Here is a 15,540-nt window from a genome sequence, read left to right as displayed (position 1 = left end):
GAAGCTGAGGGAGGAACACATCCTCCTAACAGTACTTCTCAGGGCTCAGAATGCTCCCCACCCGACGGTGATCCATACTCACTTAAGGCAGCAAGGACTGCCTCTAACTGGCCCCCTCGATTCTGCCTTAAGGGTCCTCGCACATATGTGAGAGTGCAGGCCCCGGCTCTCTTTAGTCAGCTGAGGCCAGTGCTACCAGGGTCCCTCCAGTCCCCTCTCCCAGCCCCTCCCTCTGAGACTGTATCTAATAGAAGAAAGAGCACAGAGGAATTGGATGAATCAAGGGACCCGGGAGCCTGGGTATGAGTTTGAAGACCGAGAACCTAAGGCGCAATTACATATTATTGGAAACTCTTGTGGGGCATGTGGGGGGAGGTTAGGAGGCTGAGAGGCTGAGTCGACCTGGTGAGTCCAGCCCCAGGACACCACACAGGCACGCTCCCCTTTCCCTGCCATCAGAGAAGGGGTGCCGCAACTCCAGCCGGGACTCTGCACTTCCCCCTCTCTGATTCTCCTCCAGAAGGGCAGGTGGCCCCCCTCTGAGGGCAGCGGCAAGACAATGGACCAAGTGCCCCTGCACTAAGGTGCTACTGGAAGCTCTTCCTGAACAGCAGTGCTGGCTTAGAGCAAACCCGTGCACCGCCAAAGTTGGTCTCGTCCTGCAGCTGAGGGACGCAGGCTTTAAGTCAGCTGCCTTGGCTTTAAATCAATCAGTCCCCCCTTTAAGTCAGGTGACCCGACTTTAAATCACTGTGTGCCCCTCAAGCCTGCAACTTCAAAAGTTGGGAACTTCACTTTGATCCCGGCACCTAACATAGCTGAATGCACACTGTAGTCACTCCCAAGCCTGGCTTAGAGGCAGGATATAAGGTAAGGGGATGGGCATGCACACATGGTGATGAGGGTGTACTTCATGTACCAGAACAGTCTAGGCACTCTGGGGTACAGCAAGCAGTGCACGATACAGCAGCTCCCTGGCAAAGCTGGTGATGAACAGGGAGAGCAGGCACACGCAGGCGTGCAGAGGTTCCAGGACGGGAGCTGGGGCACAGCCAGCCAGGAGGGTGTGACAGCGGAGGATCTGAGCCTTCCTGAGAAAGGCAGACACGGAGGATGGATGAGAAACAAAGACCAGATGAAATATGGATTTGAAAAACACACAGTGCTCTTGGAATTGGGGTGGGGCACCCCGGATTTGAGTCTTCTTACTCCCCAGTACCTAGTGCTTTGGCATTTGCCCAATTACTTATAAAATTTACTGATAATATCTTACCCATAGAATACTGCATTTGTAGTGGTATTGCGTGTTAATGTTTCTGTAGTGGAATAATCGTTTCTACAAGAAAAATGTACACTATCTGAAATAAATTAAAACCCCTTTCTAAAAAGTACTATAACAGACTTCCCTGGTGGTGCAGTGGTTAAGAATCTGCCTGCCAAAGCAGGGGACATCAGCTCCAGCCCTGGTCAGGGAAGATCCCACATGCCGCAGAGCAGCTAAGTCCATGCGCCACAACTACTGAGCCTGCAGGCCACAACTACTGAAGCCCGCGCACCTAGAGCCGGTGCTCCACAACAAGCGCAGCAAGGGAAGCCACCGCAATGAGAAGCCCGCACACCACAACAAAGAGTAGCCCCCGCTCGCCGCAACTAGAGAAAGCCCGCACATAGCAACGAAGACCCAACTCAGCCGAAAATAAATAAATAAATTAATTAATTATTTTTAAAAAGTACTATATCCTTCTGTACAACTTCTCTGGGAAGAACAGAGAGATAGGGTGGGAGAGTGAGAAAGACCAATATTTAGTGCACATCTCTCATGCAGGTGCTCTGCTGGCTCAGATAGATTTATCCCCACTTTACAAAGGAGGAAATAAGCTCAGAGAGGTTTAGTAATTTTCCCAAAGCCAAACAGCTATTGAGTGGAAGAACCAAGATCTGAGCCAAGCCTGTTACCTTCAAAGCTTAAGTTCTCATCACAACAAAACTCAATTAATATTTACATTTATCGGGCTTCCCTGGTGGCGCAGTGCTTGAGAGTCCGCCTGCCGATGCAGGGGACAGGGGTTCGTGCCCCGCTCCGGGAAGATCCCACATGCCGCGGAGCAGCTGGGCCCGTGAGCCATGGCCGCTGAGCCTGCGCATCCAGAGGCTGTGCTCCGCAACGGGAGAGGCCACAACAGTGAGAGGCCCGCGTACCGCAAAAAACAAAACAAAACAAAACAAAAAAATATTTACATTTATCGAATTACATTGCAACCTGGGGACTTCTTGGCACAATCCTGAATAAGAGTGAGAAAGAAAGAAATAGCATTGTTCACACAGTCAACCAAAATTTTTGGAGCAGCTGCTAGATGCCAGGCCTTTTTTGGCGTTCAGCAGTGATCAAGATAGGAAGAGTCCTGCTTTCATGAACGATGTAGTGGGGAGGAGAGACGGGTGCAACTTGAGTGAGGGATTTCACCTTGCTGGGCCTCTGTTTTCTCATCTGGAAAATGGGACGGGTGTTCCTCATTTTGTGGGATTGTTCAGCCCTCACATTCTCTGATTCCATAAGAAGCATTTGTTTTCCTGTTTCTTCAAAATTCATTCAGGCCGTGAGCCGTGATGAATGTTGTTAGCTGCTCCCCAAATCACTCTATTCCCACCCTTTTCCTGTGATCCGGTCTTTCCCAAAACATGACTCACAATCAATCAAGTCACAGAACCTAAGGGGCACCCAGCAAAAGTATTCCAACCCTGGCTTCTTAGGAGCTCTGTGGTCTACCTGGCCAGGTAAACTTAACTCACCTGGCACAAGGTGGCCATCCCTGGTTTCACATCAACATGATCTCAGGCACAAACCTCCTTCTTTTTCCATTTTGTCTTTAAGTTACTTGTTGAAACAACTGAACAAATATGACAAAGATATAAAATCAGGCATCTTCTGCCCCCAGTGCCTACTAATAAATGATTTTCTGCCACTTTAATGATAAAGATAGAACATTTCAACATTCTGCTGCCCTTATTATTTGTCAATTTTGTTGATATTTCTATTGAACACATCTTTCAATATTTTAACAATGGAACATTTATTTAGGTTGTTCCAGACCCAGCCTTTAGTGGTAAAGGTTTTCTTGTTATATCTCTATTATGTTTCCCTTAAAAATCATTCCTGTTTAAATGGATTAAGTCAATTCTATAGGCATTTATCTTATGATATTGATGAAGTGAATACCTAGAGGGCAGTAGTACAAGTTGATTGGACTTGAGAACCTCTATTAGCACAGTTAAGTATAAATATTATCTATATGTAAACCAAAGTACATGCTGAGTGAGGTTCTCCGACTCTTTTTCACTGTCTGCCCCTCAAGCCTGTGAGAAATGGAATATTTCTTGCCATCTCAGTAAACAAAGGATGTCACAGTCATCAGCACTTGCAGCCCTCCAGTGTGAGCCGCGGGCCCTGAGGAACTCAGGATAAGAAAATACGGAATGCAGGCCCCAGAGAGCCGAGGTGCATATCAAAGGAAGGATTTCAGGGAGCCCAGACTCTGGCATCTTCGCATACGAAGAAAAGCACTACATTCCTCACGTTAGGAGAGCTGATTTTCCTTAGTTAACAATCACCTTTTGATGTTCCCCATTACCTGCGCCAGTCCCCTGCCCTGTCCCCTCCCCCCGGAACTTTAGCTCAGGGAGGCTGAATAAGGGACCTGCGAGCCTCGGGAGGAGTGTTCAGCCGCTTCCCCGCAGTCGGGAGGAGGGGCGCTGACGCTTCAGCCAGAACCTGCGCCTCCCTTGCCCCGTTTCCCCTCAGGACGCTCAGACCGACCCTCCCCAGGCCCCCCAGGACCCGCGAGCCAGGCCGAGGGCAGGGGCGAGAGGAGGGACCGAAGTTCCCGGCACCAGACGCTGGGGGGCCGCCCTTTCTGCACAGTAGCGGTGGGTGGCAGCGAACCCCTGCCCCTCAGAAGCTGGTCTTGCGCTGTCGCCCGGGCACCGCACCAGGCGGAGGGTCGGCGCCCACTTACCGGGCCCGCCGTCCCCACGACTGTCGCGGCTTCGGCCGCCGGGGCCCCTCCAGAGCCGGCAGCCTCAGTGAGACCGCCTCCCCTCGGGCTCCGGGGCAGTTCCGTCACAGCGGAGGGAAGAGACGCCGAGCCGGGAGTTCCAGCTCTGCGGAAACGCGGACTCCGTTCTGGGCGCAGAGGATGGGACCTCTCTGCCCCGAGGCCTTCCGGGAGGGAGGGGGCGCTGGGGGAGGGAGCCGCCAGGAGCGCAGGGCCCAGTCGGGGGTCCTGGAGGGGCGGCCCGGCCTGGGGGCCCCGCCCACTGTGACCGCAGCCCAGGCCTTTTTCCTGGAATCCTACACAAAAAGTTAGAAGGATACACGGTCTCCAGTAAATATTCACAAATGATTGTTGCTGCTGTGCTTACTGTCCTATTAAAGGTGTAAAATCCATAAAACACTTTAAGTTCAAAATTAAATATGAATTTTTACCTTTCTAATTATGTCTCTGCTATTCACAATTGTCGTTAATGAATCAGAGACTGTGGCATCATTAGCTAAAAATGAGCTTGTGCCGGGCGCGGTGGCGCACGCCTGTAGTCCCAGCTACTCGGGAGGCTGAGGCAGGAGGATCGCTTGAGCCCAGGAGTTCTGGTCTGTAGTGCGCTATGCCGATCGGGTGTCCGCACTAAGTTCGGCATCAATATGGTGACCTCCCGGGAGCGGGGGACCACCAGGTTGCCTAAGGAGGGGTGAACCGGCCCAGGCCGGAAACGGAGCAGGTCAAAACTCCCGTGCTGATCAGTAGTGGGATCGCGCCTGTGAATAGCCACTGCACTCCAGCCTGGGCAACATAGCGAGACCCCGTCTCTTAAAAGTAAAAAATTAAAAAAAAAAAAAATGAGCTTGTTAAAAATATAGAACTCAGGCCTACCGGACCTACTGAATCACAATCTGCACTTTTACAATCTCCCCAGTGTACTTGTGTACCCATGAATAGTTGAAAGGTACATTGCTACCTCGACATGTCTTTTCTGTCTGAGAAATACACACATTTTATCCAGTTTGATATAAATAAAACACTCAAAAATGCATATGCCTGGGTTGAAACCATCATTTTATCATTTCTTTTCCAGATAAGTATAGTCTCTGTACTGGTTTTGTGGATCACATGCCATACTCTTTTCTTGTAGCTAGAAATAAGGTAGAGAAAGTTACTTTGTAAAATATATATATATATATTAGTGGATACTTGAAGACACTTCTAAATTAAAACCAGTTCTCTTAACTTGCTGTTTTCTTCTTGGGTCACATTATGAACTCTTCCCGTGGCCACATGGCATGTGTACTTTTAATTTCAGGGACTGCTGACATCCCAGGATATGGCCATAGATTTCTCTCAAGAGGGGTGAGAATGCCTGGACCAAGATCAGTGGGAATTGTACAGGGATGTGATGTTAGAGAAGTATAAGAACTAGCTCTCCTTGGGTGAGGATACCTTCCTTCCAGAATTCCTTATCCAACCACAGCGTTTAGAGTCCTTCATTTGTAGAATGTCTCCCGGAATCTTCTGCTTCCTACAATAGGGTTTCAGATTGCAACGTTTCAGGAAAGATTGGGAGTTTGTGGGTATAATTTATCTTATTCTTTTAAAATTGCAGCCTCCCTTTTAATATATTTTTTAACTGCTTGGGATGTGTCTATATGAACTGTGTACTATATGCTTCTGTTATAGTCCTTACAATATTTTATTGTCTTATTTTCTGTAACAATTTTTCATGGATTCTTTGGCCTTAAGGTATATTAAAAGGGAGACTGCAATTCTGGGACTTCCCTGGTGATGCAGTGCTTAAGAATTCGCCTGCCAATGCAGGCGACACGGGTTCGATCCCCGGTCCGGGAAGATCCCACGTGCCACGGAGCAACTAAGCCAGTGGGCCACAACTACTGAGCCTGTACACCACAGCTACTGAAGCCAGTGTGCCTTGAGCCCATGCGCCCTTCATTTTTTGGAGAATAAAACCACCTCTGAGTGATTAAAATTTAGACCAGCTAGTCAAAATGCTTTATCACCTGTTCTAAAACACTGATCAACGGAACAAGTTTTACTAGGGATAACAGTGTAATTGTATTCTGGAGTTCATATCGGCAATATGGTTTATGATCTTGATGCTGGATCACGACATGTCTATGGTATAACTGCTATTAATTGTCTGTTTGTTCATGGTTAAAGTCTCATGTGATCTGAGTTCAGACTGGAGTCATCCTGGTTGGTTTCTGTCTATTGCAGATTTCTTTTTCCCATTGCCCCATTGCCCCATTACAAATTTCCCATTGCCGCCTTTCCTCTCTTACCATTTAGACCTAAACTCTCATTTCTCAAAGTAACATCTTCATGTCCATCATTTCCCATTGTGTTTTCCCTACAATTTCAGTAAAATCAATTCTCTGCCATTACTTATCCTGGGGAAAAAATACATCTTCCTGATGGTGACCAATATAGCAAAAAAGTCATGTCATTTTTTACATCACTTTTTTTTTTTTTTTTTTTTTTTTTGCGGTACGCGGGCCTCTCACTGCTGTGGCCTCTCCCGCTGTGGAGCGCAGGCTCAGCGGCCATGGCTCATGGGCCCAGCCGCTGCGCGCCACGTGGGATCCTCCCGGACCAGGGCACGAACCCGCGTCCCCTGCATTGACAGGCGGACTCCCAACCACTGTGCCACCAGGGAAGCCCCACACAGTAGGTTCTTATTAGTTATCTATTTTATACATATTAGTGTATCTATGTCAATCCCAATCTCCCAATTCTTCCCACCACCACCACCACCACCACATTCCCCCCTTGGTGTCCATACGTTTGTTCTCTACATCTGTGTCTTTATTTCTGCCCCGCAAACTGGTTCATCTATACCATTTTTCTAGGTTCCACATATATGCGTTAATATACGATATTTGTTTTTCTCTTTCTGACTTACTTCACTCTGTATGGCAGTCTCTAGATCCATCCACGTCTCTACAAACGACCCAATTTCATTCCTTTTTATGGCTAATATTCCATTGTATATCTGTACCACATCTTCTTTATCCATTCGTCTGTCGATGGGCATTTAGGTTGCTTCCATGACCTGGCTGTTGTAAACAGTGCTGCAGTGAACATTGGGGTGCATGTGTCTTTTTGAATTATGGTTTTCTCTCCGTATATGCCCTGTAGTGGGATTGCTGGTTCATGTGGTAATTCTGTTTTTAGTTTTTTAAGGAACCTCTATGTAAGGTCGGATCTTAACAAACGGCACCGCGAAACAGAGGAAAGCTTCAAGTGAGCTTTATTAGGGAGCGCTCCCGGGCAAGGTTCACTGGCCCGAGAGAAAGGGGCCAGAGAAGTCGCACCCGGGCGAGGGTTGGGCAAGATTTTATAGGGGAAGAAGGGAAAGGGGTGTGGTGAATCTGGGAGGGCACAGGGTATTCCTTATTTGGTGGTCTTTTCGGGTATCCTGGGGGACTGTTAGTCCCGCCCCTCGAAAGGCGGGAAGGCTGGGCTGGGTTCAAAGTCCCCAGGTCAGTTCCTGGAACTGGGCGGTCCGGAATGTCTCCAGGGCAATTTCTGGAACTGGGTGGTCCTGCGAGTTTCGGTCTGATGCAACCTGTGAATCTGATTGTGTTCCCCTGCCTCGGGCCAGTTGGCCTTATGCTCTACACTGTTCTCCATAGTGATTGTATCAATTTACATTCCCACCAACAGTGCAAAAGGGTTCCCTTTAGTATTTTTTTTTTAAGCCTTGTACCATGGGCATATAAGTAATTCTATTTATATGAAGAACACATGAATAATTCCATTTATGTGTAGTTCTAGAGCAGGCAAAACTAAGCTATGGGGGAAAAATCAGAATATCATTTAACTCTGGAAGTGGGGGTGGGCAGTGATTGGAAAGGAACATCATGGAACTTTCAGAGACCTTTAGTGATGTTACACTTAAGATTGTGTATTTCATCTGGGATTTCCCTGGTGGCCCAGTGGTTAAGACTCTACACTTCTGCAGCACAGGTTTGATCCCTGGTCAGGGAACTAATATCCCACATGCAGTGAAGCGTGGCCTAAGTAAGTAAATAAATAAGTAAATAAATAAGCTTATGTACTTCATCATATGTAAATTTTACCAGAAAAAGAAACTGTAAACAAACATTCTAGCTAATTATATGCATAGGCATATGCTAAAGAGTAAGTGTAATAAAATATTAATTATAGAATCTAGTTGATAAGTATTTGGGTGCTCAATGCACAATTCTTTCAATTTTTCTTTTGAAGATTTTCATGTTAGAAAAATACAGATGGATCAAGAAGCTCAATCTAATAATTGAGAGAAGTTAAAATGAGGACAAAGAATGCAAATGTACAAATATGGAAAGCTTAAGTTGTAAAATTAAACTCAGGATATCAATGTGGCTTTCCTTCTTCCAGCTCTTTTCTTTTCAAGAAGCGTAATAAAAATGAATGTGAAAATGTAACTAAAACCAAGTGACTCTTCAGTGGCAACATGATTGACTTTTTAAGTATTAAGTTGATATGATAGTTTTATATGACATTTGTCATGACAATAATGAAAAAACAGAGGAAGTAGAGTGAAAGCAAGATCCCAAGATGTGTAATAAAGTTGGTCAATGGGTAGACATTTTTTCCCACTGAATATATTTGACATATAACATTATGTAAATTTAAGGGATATAGCATGTGTATTTGATACATTTATATATTGTATATGGTTGCCATTTTAAGGAATTTTAGCACTTCTATCACGGTGTAAGTTAGCATTTCTTTTTTGTGGTGGGAATAATTAAGTTCTAGGTTCTTAGCAAGTTTGATGATTATAAAACAATACCCTGTAGTTTTCTAAAATAATGCTTGCCCACTCTACCAAGTGGCAGCTTAGCCTTCCTCCCCTTTCCCTTTCTCTCTGCCCAGGTCATGCCTGGCTCTGCCCTGAGAACTCAGCCCCAGGGTGTCTCCACTAAATGTTAGAATCTCCCCACCTTCACTCTTCCTCAGCTGGAGTTCCTTTTTCAAGGAAGCCTGATGTCGTCCTTCAGGCAGATTTCATGAGCAGCTTTTCTTTCATTAAACCCCTTATCTCACTTGTCAAATAAAAAACAAATCTGGACTGAGTAAGGAGAGACTTTATTTGAAAGGATTATTGCAAGGGGTGGAGAGGGAGTGTGGAAGGAGGTACTATTACAGTAAAGAAAGCTCTGCCCATAAATTCTGGAAGCTTCCTAGGGTTAGGCAAAAAGGGTCTTTGTTTTACAATGAGGAAGAAATAAGCCTGGAAAAAAGCAGTGTGGGGAAGCAGAGTGAAAAGTGGCTTGGTTGGATAATACATCAAAGAATATTTACCTTGAGGCCCATGTATACTCAAGACAGGCTGTATGCTGGATGAGGCTGAGGATGGGTCAAAGTTCATGTGTCTGGAAGAAGAAGAGAAGCTTAACGTTTAATAGTCATTGCGCCAAGCTCACTAATCATTTCTGAGGCAAAGAATGGGAATTTGGAGCGTCTGTGTTTGGCCTTGATGTAGGTAAACACAGGGGTGAATCCATGAATCTTATCTAACTCATATGAGGAAGTATGGTTCTCTGCAGTAAGCCATTTCCTAGACACAAGGTAGGGGGTTTCTTTAACCAGTGCTCTTTTCTGGTATCACAGGTATCCAGTAAAGTTCAACAATGTCACACTTTGTAATTATACATTCATTAGTATGACTATCTGACTTTTGTATGTCTCACCCATGAAATTATGTTACAGGAAAATATGGGCCGAGTCTATTTTTGCTGCACACCATTATAACCTCAGAGCTGGGCATTCTGAATACTAACTAGTAGTCATAGTATAAGAAGGAAAGAATGAACAAATGGTTTCAGAATAGTCAGTAGAAATTTTACTTCTTTTTTTCACATACATTAAATGAAGGATTTATAGAGCTGTCTTCCTATTCTGAAATATTTTAGTTTTGTGAAAACAGGTTGTTTACACAAACACATAGTATATGGATGGAATTGATTTAACAAAACTTTTAACTGTTGAGGGCAAAATGGCATTTCATTGGGTATTTTATCTTGGGCATTTGAAGTTTTGTTGAAGTATAATTCATATAGCAAATGATTGCAAAAATAGAGATTTTAATTTGTGAAAAGTGTAACATTTTAGTTTAATTGCCTTTCTTCTCCATCTTCCTGAGAAACAGAATAACCACTATCATCAATCTTGTGAGTACACCTGCACAATGTCTGATGACTCTCATGATGCTTTTTCTTCCCTTAGAATCTCACCTCACTTCCATCCATTCTCCTTTTAAGAAATTAGCCAATCCACAAGCACACTCTGCTTCTGATGTCCTGCCTGAGCAACTCCATAGCTCAATGCAATAAGCAATACAAACTTGCTCTCCTTCTCCTAATGAGATGCCATTTGGAATTGTCAGTATAAGGTGTTCTTCCTTGAGGCAGTAAGTCATTAAAACTTGATTTTGTTTTTATAATTACAGGTTACTTTATTCAAGAGGGCTTTTCCACACTTTATTATGATGAAACTGGAAGAAACATGACCTCCTTTAAGAAAAGGAAGCATTTGAAGAAACTATCATGTAAGTAAGCAGTCCTTCCAAAACATACCTCTCTTGAGGGTAAGGCCAGGTGGGAATTCTGTTTTAGTAAAATAGGGTCAGAGTTATATGCAAAATGGGAATCTCATATCTAACGTAGACCAACTGAGGATTTCAACAGGAAAATAATTCTCAAAGTCCAAGATATGTTTACTGTTACAGGTACTTGAGAAAAAAAATAATGGCAACTTGGGAGTCTAAGGAACCAAGGGTCATTTCGCCCCCTTCCAAGGTACCTTGAACTTAAGCAGAAGAAGCAGAAGAAACTTAAACACCAGAACTTTAGAAGGAGAACTTTAAAACGCAGAAGGGAACCTGAAACTCAGTAATTTTAGTGGGGGGGTGAAGCAGTATTTCCGGAAATAGTTGATTTAAAAGACAAAGGGCTGTGAGAAGTGGGTGGTCTGTGAGCTCCTCAAGAGCTTAAAGCAGTGCTTCTCAGTGTAATGTGTGCATAAATCACCTAGAGATCTTGTTAAAATGCAGATTTTTATCCATTTGGTCTTGAGTAGTGCCTGAGATTTTGCATTTGAAACAGGCTTTCAAGTGATGCTCTTACTATTGGTCTTTGGTCCACACTTTGAGTAGCCAAGTCCCTGTGGAATGTCACAAGGCACACCCCAAAGACAGAGATGTTCAGCAGTAACAAGGAAATGGTACCAGGAAGTGTAGCCCCTGATCATCAACTGAATGGCTAAGCTCCATTTGGATTTATAAAAGGAATCCTTTGTAAGGATCTTTGCAAGTTTTCTTCTGTGAGACGGAGATTTGTATAGTACCAGCATGTGTCAAGCAGGCATGTTTAAGGATTTCTTCCTTGTGAATATTAAAATTTAAATTTCTTTTTTATTCTTTAACCCTCAAGGTGGTTTTTATATTGTCAATGAAAAAAAATTAATCAATAGTTGATTGAAGAAAGAAATGGAAAATTTTATTCAAGCCAGTTTGACGATTTTAACCTGAGAGACAGTCTTCAGAAAACTCTGAGATTGTCTTTCATTACGTTTATGGTTTCCTTTGCTGTGCAAAAGGCTTTAAGTTTAATTAGGTCTGATTTATTTTTGCTTTTGTTTCCATTACTCCAGGAGACAGATCCAAAAAAAATATTGTTGTGATTTATGGCAAAGAGTGTCTGTCTATGTTTTCCTCTAGGAGTTTTATAGTATCCAGTCTTACATTTAGGTTTTTAATCCATGTTGAGTTTACTTTTGTATATGGCATTAAGGAATGTTCTAAATTCATTTTTTTAAATGTAGCTGTCCAGTTTTCCCAGCACTACTTATTGAAGAGACTGTCTTTTCTCCATTGTATATTCTTGCCTCCTTTGTCGTAGATAAATTGACCATAAGTGTGTGGGTTTATTTCTGAACTTTCTATCCTGTTCCATTGATCTATGTGTCTGTTTTTTGTGCCAGTACCATACTGTATTGATTACTGCAGCTTTGTAGTATAGTCTTAAGTCATGGAGCCTGATTCCTCCAGCTCCATTCTTCTTTCTCAAGATTGTTTTGGCTATTCGGGATCGTCTATGTTTCCATACAAATTTTAAAATCATTTGTTCTAGTTCTGTGAAAAATGCTATTGGTAATTTGATAGGAATTGCATTGAATCTGAAGACTGCCTTGGATAGTATTTTCATTTTAACAATGTTGATTCTTCCTATCTAAGAACATGGTATGTATATCTTTCCATCTGTTTGCGTGGGCTTCAATTTCTTTCATCAGCAGCTTACAGTTTTCGGAGTACAGGTCTTTTGCCTTGTTAGGTAGGTTTATTCATAGCTATTTTATTCTTTTTGATGCAGTGGTAAATGGGATTGTTTTCTTAATTTTTCTTTCTGATATTTTGTTGTTAGTGTACAGAAATAAACTTAAAAGCTTTGCATAACAAAGGAAACCATAAACAAAATGAAAAGACAACCTACAGAATGGGAGAAAATACTTGTAAATGACACAACCAACAAGGACTTCATTTCCAAAATATATGAACAACTTATACAGTTCAATATCAAAAAAACTAAACAAACCAATCAAAAAGTGGGCAGAAGACCTAAATAGACATTTCTCTGAAGAAAACATACAAATGGCCAACAGGCACATGCAAAGATCCTCAGCATCATTAATTACTAGAGAAATGCAAATGAAAACTGCAATGAGATACCACCTCAAACCGGTCAGAATAGCTGTCATCAAAAAGTCTACAAATAATAAATGGTGGAGAATGTGTGGAGTAAAGGGAACCCTCCTACACTGTTGGTGGAAATGTAAATTGTTGCAGCCATATGGAGAGCAGTATGGAGGTTCCTTAAAAAACCAAAAATAGAGTTACCATATGACCCAGCAATCCTAGTCCTGGGCATATATCTGGAGAAAATGATAATTCAAAAAGATACATGCACCTTAATATACATAGAAGCACTATTTACAATAGCCAGCACTTGGAAGCAATGCAAATGTCCATCAACAGAGGACTGAATAAAGAAGATATGGTACTTATATGCAATGGAATATTACTTAGCCATAAAAAAGAATGAAATAATGTCATTTGCAGCAACATGGATGGACCTAGAGATTATGATACTAACTGAGGTAAGTCAGACAGAGAAAGACAAATATCATGATATCACTTATATGTGGAATCTAAAAAAAAAATACAAATGAACTTATTTACAATACAGAAATAGACTCACAGACATAGAAAAACTTATGGTTACCAAAGGAAAAAGGGTGGGAGGGATAAATTCAGAATTTGGAATTAACAGATAGACACTAATATATATAAAATAAATAAACAAGGGCTTACTGTATAGCACAAGGAACTTTATTCAATATCTTGTAATAAACTATAATGGAAAAGGATCTGAAAAAGAATATATATATAAACATAACTGAATCACTTTCTGTACACCTGAATCATTGTAAGTCAACTATACTTCAGTAAAAAAAAAAAGAAAACTTAAAAAAAAGAAAGCTCTGAGGTCAAACACAATTATACACAGTTTTTGAGACAAAGGGTTATATGTCAAATGACATATTGACAGTTTACACAATCCAGATCTGCATATGCAAAGGCAGTAGTGGGTCATCTTGACCCTTTACAAGATGAAGAAGGAATGTTATCTCCTAAGGAGGTCTGGTTAAGGAAGACGCACAATACACACCAAAGAGGAGGGGGTAGAAAAAAAAAAAAAAAAGAGGAGGAAGGCCCAAAGGGGCAGAGAAAATTTTGTTTAAATTTTTCTTGTCTTGCTATAAAATATGAATTTTATTTCATTGATATAAAAATATGGTCCTGGTTACAAATTTAACTTTAGTGATAAAAAAAAGAGTTTCTGTTTATTGAGTCAGGACTTTGTCGATCTTTGAATTTAGCCTTGTCAATCTTTTCTGGTGCCTGCTCATTAATCCCCATAGAGGCTTGAGGCTAAAGTTGTGACTAGCTAAGTACTTAACACTGAATGATGAAGAAGTGAAAGACATCTTTTTCCCCTGAAGCAGAATGTAAATTCATGTCTAATGGAAATCATGGCTTTCAATCTCTAAGTACATTAGTGAATTCGTATATCATCTCTAGCATGTCAATATTTGAACCACTTTAGGAAGTATGTCTCACAATAACCAGTCTATTTATCAGAAACATATTTAATTTTTTTCCCTGGAATTTTTAATGCTTTTAATTTAAATTTTTTGTTTTGTAATACAGTTTTATGTATTTTGTAAAAAACTGTTTACAAATAGTGCATCCCTTTAACTGTATAGTAATTTTCAGTGGAGGTTGTTTAGAGCATGCAGTTGAAATCAAGACTCAAGCATAATCAATAAAAATACATGTACCAGGGCTTCCCTGGTGGCGCAGTGGTTGAGGGTCCGCCTGACAATGCAGGGCGCACGGGTTCATGCCCCAGTCCAGGAAGATCCCACATGCCGTGGAGCGGCTAGGTCTGTGAGCCATGGCCACTGAGCCTGTGCGTCCGGAGCCTGTGCTCCACAACGGGAGAGGCCACAACAGGGAGAGGCCTGCGTACCGCAAAAACAAAAAACAAAAAACAAAAACAAAACGTGTACCAGTTCAGCTGTCCCTAAACTCAAAGCTAAAGCATGCGTGCATCATGAACAAAATAAGAAAGATCTATTTAATGAAAACTCCATCTCCCATGGCTGGAGCAGATGGATCTCTTTAAATTGAGTCACAGTTGATAACCATTTCTCCAAGATTTACATTTCATACCCAGTATTCCTGTAGAACTCTTATGCTGTTCAGTATATAGTTACTTGGTAGGAAAATTTTCTAGAGACCATGTAGAAAATGAATTCATTATTTTAAATAATTTTTAAAAATATTATTTGCTTCCCAGTTAATGGTTCTGGAGGAGAATGTATAGTGAGATAATTGTTATTAAATACTTGACCTTATGATTTTCAATCATTCTCTCTATGGAGTTGGGTATTTTGGATTTTTTCACTTAAAGTTAAAATGTGAGTATTTTTCTATTATTAACTACACTTTGAAAACATCTGATAATGTTTGTATAGTTTGTCATTATGTGGATGCTTTTACATTCAGTTTGGACATTTTTTCCTTATTTTTTCCGTAATTTTTCACTAATTTTAGCAATAAATTTTGTCTGCTTGACCCTATGGTTTCTTCAAAAGACATTTATGTATTGCTTTATTTTTCTACTATATTGCTTAGAGATATTTTTAAAAACATTTTTTCACTTAAGGATCTTATAAAGCACTGAAATTTCCTATTTTTAACATTTTTTTAGAGTTATTAACTGTGTCTTTTAGCAATCTAGAGACTTCTTATTCTATCCATGTACATATTTTAGAAGGGAGAAAAGCTAACTTTATTACTGTGCCCTTTTTCTGTTTTAAGGACAGACTACATCTGATGTAT

This window comes from Monodon monoceros, unplaced genomic scaffold (genome assembly GCF_005190385.1).
Source record: "Monodon monoceros isolate NGI ecotype Baffin Bay Population unplaced genomic scaffold, NGI_Narwhal_1 Super_Scaffold_2, whole genome shotgun sequence".
In the NCBI taxonomy this organism is placed as follows: domain Eukaryota; kingdom Metazoa; phylum Chordata; class Mammalia; order Artiodactyla; family Monodontidae; genus Monodon; species Monodon monoceros.
The sequence above is the reverse complement of the archived record's forward strand: the minus strand, read 5'-3'. Positions refer to the sequence as shown.